Source organism: Scyliorhinus torazame, chromosome 5 (genome assembly GCF_047496885.1).
Source record: "Scyliorhinus torazame isolate Kashiwa2021f chromosome 5, sScyTor2.1, whole genome shotgun sequence".
Classification (NCBI taxonomy): Eukaryota; Metazoa; Chordata; class Chondrichthyes; order Carcharhiniformes; family Scyliorhinidae; genus Scyliorhinus; species Scyliorhinus torazame.
Window position 1 is genome coordinate 164,228,876 of NC_092711.1, and position 6,544 is coordinate 164,235,419.

At 46.6% G+C, this 6,544-nt stretch overlaps 1 long non-coding RNA gene across 2 annotated transcripts; it reads left to right on the plus strand.

The window, feature by feature from the left end:
* The first annotated feature begins 575 nt into the window (after positions 1–575).
* Positions 576–6,254, plus strand: LOC140420409 (uncharacterized). 2 transcript variants are annotated; one of them, XR_011946348.1, is made up of 3 exons: positions 576–930; positions 2,625–3,013; positions 5,791–6,254. It is a non-coding gene; the product is annotated as an uncharacterized lncRNA (long non-coding RNA). The 2 variants fall into 2 exon arrangements; XR_011946347.1 differs by having other exon boundaries at positions 580–930; positions 2,625–2,956; positions 5,791–6,253.
* The last annotated feature ends 290 nt before the right edge of the window (positions 6,255–6,544 follow it).

Sequence of the window (6,544 nt, forward strand, 5' to 3'; positions counted from 1 at the left end):
AGTGGGTTACAGCAAATAAACACCCCCGGGAAACATTCTTCCCAACAATCAACTATATGGTTTGTACAGATTTTTCTCCTTTTCCATTCCCCCCACCACCCCCCACACGACGAACAGCTCCTCAAACATGGTCACAAACATCCCCCACCTTTTCTCAAACTCCCCTGCTGCAACCTTAACTCATACTTTCTCTTCTCTAACCGCAGTAAGTCGTGCAGGTCACCCAACCGCGCTGCTACCCCCGGTGGCGAGAGACCATCCTTTTAGCCAGACAAATAAATGTGTCAAGCTGAGGGAGCAAGGATGTCAATGTCTTTCAGAGAGAGAGACCTGAGCCAAGCTTTCCAGAGTCTGCACTCTCCCTGGATTCACTTCCTTTCCCTTCAGTTGCTGCAAGTGACCAATTGAAGGTCAGAATGAGAAAAGAAATGGAAAGGGGGAGAAATGAAAGTGTTTCACTCACAGATGTTGGAGTTTTTTTCCTTCACTTCCGCTGTGACATCACAATGGGGCACTGCCCGAATCAGCCAATAGGAATTACTCTTCCGCGCTGTCGTCACCGGGTTCCAGTGCGCAGGCCCGGCGCTCCCCGCCCCCACCCGTTGTTTCGCCCGCCCCTTGAACAAGGGGGAAAATTAACCGACAACAGAACCTCCTCGAGACAAGGTTTCCAGGCAACCGGCTGACGGCCAGAGCGAGAAGCCAATCGGTGATCTCCCCCTGCCCACGACTGCGCATGTCCAAGGGAGAGGGGAGGATGCGCATGTGTAAAGGGTAGCCCGCCTTCTGACCTTTTACCTGAGGTATTGACCAATGGCAAGAATTGGAGGACCAGAAGGACTCTGGTCCTCCAGCTAATCAGCGCGGGCTTTGTGTGACTGCTCGATTGAACTTCACAAGGACGCAAACTTCCTCCCGTCTCCAACATCTGTGAGTAAAACATTTTCTTTTCTCCCTCTTTCCATTTCGTTTCTCATTCTCACCTTCAATTGGTCACTTGCAGCAACTGAAGGGAAAGGAAGTGAATCCAGGGAGGGTGCAGACTCTGCAAAGCTTGGCCCAGGTCTCTCTCTCTTAAAGACATTGACATCCTTTGCTCCCTCAGCTCGACACATTTATTTGTCGAGATCTTCTCAGAAGCCCAAATACGACATTCATGAACCCTGCCGCTGCCCAGCTTGTAATATAATTAGGAGCCAATTTAGCTCAGCTGGTTAGTGATGCAGAGCGAGGTCAGACTGGTCCTCCCTCATGATTGTCAGATGGAGGGCAGCACGGTAGTGCAGTGATTAGCACTGCTGCCTCACGGCACCGAGGTCCCAGGTTTCATCGCGGCTGTGGGTCACTGTCCGTGTGGAGTTTGCACATTCTCCCCGTGTTTGTGTGGGTTTCACCCCCACAACCCAAAGATATGCAGGGGAGGTGGATTGGCCAAGCTAAATTGTCCCTAAAATAGAAAAAATGAATTGGGTACTCTAAATTTAAAAAATAAATTGATTGTTGGAAGGATGCCCTCCAGCTTTCTCACCAAAACTTTAGATAGCAGTTTCAAGTCAACATTCAAAAGATAGATTGGCTGATAAGAGATGCGCTCCCTCGATCCTTGTCCGCTTCAGAATCAAACAGACATAAGCCTCAGAAAGAGTCAATGGCAGCATACTTGAGTCAAAGTGATAATACAAACCCACAAATAGTTCCAACAGTAAACCTCAAATCCCCTATAAAACCCCTATAAAACCCACACCCACAGCCATGTGGTCCCAGCGCTTTACCTGGCTGAAGCTCCTCCATGGTCTTTGACATCGCTTCCCTAGAAAGATTAGCGTTAAGAGCCTCATGCTGGCTTTCTGAGGCTTCCGGGAGATTCAAGGAAAATAAATAATGCTCCACACTGCCAATACATCACCAGACTGCTCAGACTTGTATAATCCTGCATAGAATTCCCGAAATTCCTGTTTATTTCCTCCGTCTTCGTGACCCTTTTCCCTTTGCCAAGCCGCACAGAGAAATTTGCTCCAAAGTCGGCCTTTGTATTTGCTCGGGTTACTCCCAAACTCGTACAACTTCTGCCTCGCAATCTTTCAACTTTTCTCAACCTGCTGAGTAAATAGGGAGTCTTGCTGCGTTAACCTCCTTCAGCAATAGCTTACTCGGGCCTCCTTATAATTCTCCTCGGCCTTCGCCAAACAAACCTCCAGACAGCGCTGGTTCTCCAACACCTGCACCTCTTATTTGCAGTGTAAGAAGTATTCATCCACCTGCCCCCCCCCCCCCCCCCCCCCATGAGTGAAAACATCACCCAGTGTCTTATTAACACATGTCCACAAAGTCCTCAGTTCGGCACCAGCCCTTCTCTCTTGGCGAAGTCCATCGCATCCTCGGGCTCCTCAAAGTAATGGTGCCGTCCCTCGTGTGTGATCCACAGGCGAGCCGGATACAGCAGCCCAAACTTCACCTGCTTCTTAAACAGAATCTCTTTGACTTGCCTGTAGCCTGCCCTTCTTCTGGCCACCTCCACGCTCAGGTCCTGGTAGATGCGCATGGCACTGTTATTCCAATGGCAGCTCCGCGTACGCTTAGCCCACTGTCGCACCTGCGAGAGGCGCCCCCCCTGCATCTTACAGGATATTAGATGAAGATTTGCAGAAAAAAACAAACATCACTTCAGGATTTGGAAGAGTCACTTGGTTTATCGGGACCTGAATACGGTACACGTGACAATAAACAAATCCAATCCAATCCGGAGAAGCATCACAGCAAAAGACACCTCTGGGGTTAAGGGTTGCCAGTCAGGCAAAGGAACACAATGGCAGTAAACACAGGAATGAAGAATCACATTGGGCTGGTTCCAGGAGAATTGAGTGACAATTTCTGCAACGTAACCATGGAGTGTGATTATTGATCGTGTTAAAGTAAAAGTAAGAAGTCTCACAACACCACGTTAAAAGTCCAACAGGTTTGTTTCGAATCACTAACTTTCAGAGCACAGCTCCTTCCTCAGGTGAATGAAGAGGTGGGTTCCAGAAACACATAGATAGATAAAGGCAATGATGCAAGACGATACTGTTGAATGAGAGTCTTTGCAGGTAATTAAGTCTTTACAGGTCCAGACAGAGCAACTGGAGAGAGGGATAATCACAGGTTAAAGAGATGTGAATTGTCTCAAGCCAGGAGAGTCGATAGGATTTTGCAACCCAACAATGCAGAATCGCCAAGCAGAAACTTATAGCTAAGTTCCGCACACATGAGTACAGCCTCAACCAAGACCTTGGATTCATGTCGCATTACATTCACCCCCCACCATCTGGCCTGGGCTTGCGAAATCCTACCAACTGTCCTGGCTTGAGACAATTCACACCTCTTTAACCTGCTCCATCTGGACCTGTAAAGTACATTTATTATTATTTCTAGTCTTTTAATATTGTACTGCAACCATGTTATATATTTTCAGTAATCTCTTATCTCAGAGGGTTGTTAATCTCCGGAATTTGTTTCCCCCAGGGTCCAGTGGAGTCTGGGAGTCATTGAATATATTCAAGAATAAGCTAGACAGAATTATTTGTTTTATTATACGTGCCCAGTCTTTTTTTCAATTAAGGGTCCCTCTCCCTTGGACATGTGCAGTTCCAGACCACCCACCCATCTGGGATAAAGCAGTTTCTCCAGCATGGGAGGATTGTGGGAGCTGCGTCCGCCATTACTTGTCTGGAGCAGTCTCCAACCTCCTGAGACTCGGATGAAAAGTGAGGGGGTGGACATTGACACCAACCTGACACAAAGTATATGTGGGTAGTCACTGGATTTGATTGTGACCACCCCCTCCCTCCCTCCCTCGCCAAAACATAATTTTTTCATTTAAGGTACCCAATTCATGTTTTTTCCAATTAAGGGCCAATTTAGAATGGCCAATCCACCAACCCTGCACATCTTTGGGTTGTGGGGATGAGACCCACACAGACACGGAGAGACTGTGCAAACTCCAAACGCAGTGTCCTGGGGCCGGGATCGAACCTGGGTCCTTGGCGCCGTGAAGTTAGACAGAATTCTGATTGACGAGGGAGTTGAGGGGCACGGGGAACAGGTAGGAAAATGGACTGAAAGTTAAGATGAGGAGCGAATTCTTCACTCCAGGATGTGGTGAAGCTTTGGAATTCTCTGCTCCAGAGGACTGTGGAGCCTCAAGTCATCAAGTATTTTCCAGATCGAGTTGATAGGTTTCGAGATGTTGAAGTCACTAAGGGAAATGGTGCTGAGCTAGATCGGCCATTGAGCTTATTACAGGGTTGAGCAAATTCAATGGGCCAAATGGCCAACTGCAGTGCCTATTTGTACTGGAAGCTCATTGGCGCATTCACACTTGGCTGAGACCATTCAGCTGCTCTCTTTGTGGGAAAGGATTCAGTCAGTCATTCACCCTGCAGACACACCAGTGAGTTCACACTGGGGAGAGACCGTTCACCTGCTTTCGGTGTGGGAATGGATTCACTCAATTATCCAGCCTGCAGAGGCACCAGTGGGTTCACACTGGGGAGAGGCCATTCATCTGCTCTCACTGTGGGAAGGGATTCTGTGAATCATCCACACTGCGGAGGCACCAGCGAGTTCACGCTGGGGAGAAGCCGTTCACCTGCTCTCAGTGTGAGAAGGGATTCTGTGCTTCCTCGAACTTGCTGAGACACCAACATGGTCACAATTGATTACAGGGGTTGGATTCTGTTGTTATTGTTTCTTCTCTCAATTACATCCAGGACTGCATTGTGTTCATTCTGTCAGTTGGTCAATGGGGAGGGTCGGAGGGTTTCTTTCTGCTGGACTGGCCTTCTCATGACTGATGCTCTTGAGCCTTGTGGCAAATTTCATAAGGATCACAGAGTGAAAGGGTGTTTGGAAGGTAGATGACAGATAGTTCCTGTTTCTGTTTGAAACCCCTAAAGAATGCAGGTATAGGCTTTGGTGGTTACATGGTTCTGTCTCAGAAGGAAACTGTCAAGCTATGAGGGGCAAGTTGATTGGGAACTTACAATAAAATGTGTAATGATACACAGGCAGTCGCATTTAAGGAATTATCACATATTTACATAAAATATAGATTCCTTTAAGAAACAAAAATCCAACAGGAAAAGTGACGCAACCGTGACTATCAAGAAACATTAAAGATTCCATTAGGTCAAAGGAAGAGGCTCATTGATAGATTACAGATTTATTGCTTCACTGATTTATTGGTACCTTGAAGAATCAATGCAGTATAATTCTTAAATTCAGTATACATACAGGCAGAAATTGTTTCAGATAAAAATATGAGAATTGCTGTACAGCAACTTAATATGTGTCAGAATCTAACACAGTTTCAAGAAAAGTTGCATAAAAGCCCTCGTAATGAATAAAACATTGTTCTACAAATACATCTAGCAATGAAAACGTATCGCAGCCTCAGCAACAGAAACATTTACAAAATGTAGCAAAGCCTTAGCCACAAGCAAGGTTAATGCAGAACGCCTTATCTTCAGAGGATTGGTACACATGGTGGGAGCATGTAGACATTTAATTAACTTGATAGACATTAATGAATCTTAAGTAAAGACCAATGCCTGGATAACAAATCATGCTCCAAGTGACAGAGTTTTCTGATTAAATCAGGAAGCCTCAGCTGAGAATTTGAAACCAATAAGGGGTTAGACCATTGATAAGAATTTCTTTAAGAATAGTTTCATGACTAAAGTTTGTTCTATATTCATGCTTTAAGAAATTCTGAACCATCTATTGATTTCCTAATATTTTCTTATTTCATAGAATTTCATTTCATAGAATTTACAGTGCAGAAGGAGTCCATTCGGCCCATCGAGTCTGCACCGGCTCTTGGAAAGAGCACCCTACCCAAGGTCAACACCTCCACCCTATCCCCATAATCCAGTAACCCCACCCAACACTAAGGGCAATTTTGGACACTAAGGGCAATTTATCCTGGCCAATCCACCTAACCTGCACATCTTTGGACTGTAGGAGGAAACCGGAGCACCCGAAGGAAACCCACGCAGACACGGGGAGGATGTGCAGACTCCGCACAGACAGTGACCCAAGCCGGAATCGAACCTGGGACCCTGGAGCGGTGAAGCAATTGTGCTATCCACAATGCTACCGTGTTTCCCCAATGTTTTTGTTTAACTCTCTTTGTTTTGTTTTGATGTATTATTTGATCTGAATTTGGAATTATTTTTATGTAAGAGAATTGAGGTGGATAGTTAGCAATAAAGTTGTATTTTTGGACACCTCCAATCAACCAGATTTTGGGCTCATTTTTGAAGATAAAATAAGAGATCAGGGGCGAAATTCTCCGTTATCGGCGGAAACTCCGCCAATCGGCGCAAAAAACGGCGCAAATCCCACTTGCGTCACGTCATAAAAATGGGCCGATAGTCTGCGGCCCGAAATGGGCTAGCAGCGACGTAACGGGATCCGCGCTTGCGCAGTGGTTCACGCCGTGCAGCGTCATACGCGCTGCACGGCGTGACGGCTCATAAGGCCGCGCAGCTCCCCCCCCACCCGA